The sequence below is a fragment of the Penaeus monodon genome, chromosome 32, assembly GCF_015228065.2.
Source record: "Penaeus monodon isolate SGIC_2016 chromosome 32, NSTDA_Pmon_1, whole genome shotgun sequence".
NCBI lineage: Eukaryota > Metazoa > Arthropoda > Malacostraca > Decapoda > Penaeidae > Penaeus > Penaeus monodon.
The window spans coordinates 33,526,242-33,527,163 of record NC_051417.1 but is presented as its reverse complement, the minus strand read 5'-3'; positions in this window follow the sequence as shown (position 1 = coordinate 33,527,163).

The following is a 922-nucleotide window of genomic DNA, read 5'->3' as shown; positions in this document are numbered from 1 at the left end:
TAATTTCGGAATTCTTCCAGACTAAGGAATATTCATAATTTTTCCCTCGGCAGAAAAAAAGGGAAAATGATTAATATCACAAACGGTATAACAAAGAACAGAAAAATGGTAGAAACTTGTGAAAACAAATGTATATGCTGTGAATGCTGGAGTGGCGCCATCCATCAGCGGAGAATGTAACCAAAACACCTTTCTTTTTTTTTACGTAAACTTGTAAGCTTGATGTATATATCACTGAGGAAGAGAAGTGAGTATAGTATGGCATGACTGTTATGGATGGAATGTCATAGTTGGTGCTGGGTATAATGTGTTTGACATCGCTGTTGAAAAGTGATATGATCTTGATAGTGTTACTCGGTGATACATAACGAATTGTTTTAATTAACAAACGAACTGTTTTACTTGCTATGAACTTCTTTGATTTTGTATTTGCGTGCTAAATATTGTAATTGTCCCGTATTATTTCACTGTAACGATAATAATTTACATATCTTTTCGTTTAGTTTATTAAAAGTATGAATGTAATCTTATTTCGTCGTTTGGTTAATCTATGATCTTATCATAACTCATTCCGAAGAAAACGAGCAGTTAATTCATATATAAACTAATATGATCAAATAGTTTAATCATCACAGTGTTTCTGGAAAATGATAATATACGCATTTATTTTTTTCCCCGAAGATGACAAAATCACCAATTAATTAACATCAGCTTTTTTTTAGGGGGGGGGTGGGCATTTCTTGTCAAGATGATGAAACTCGAAACAGTTCATTTCCATTAGAGCTCAAATTAGTTAGTTTCGCGGGTCTTCGATCCTCGGCAATCAAGAGATGCAATAATGAAAGGTGTTGAAATGTGAAAATTGGCTCGGTATTTCCGTAGATTTGTTTTGTTTGTTGTGATGTGACCTCTCGTTCACCAT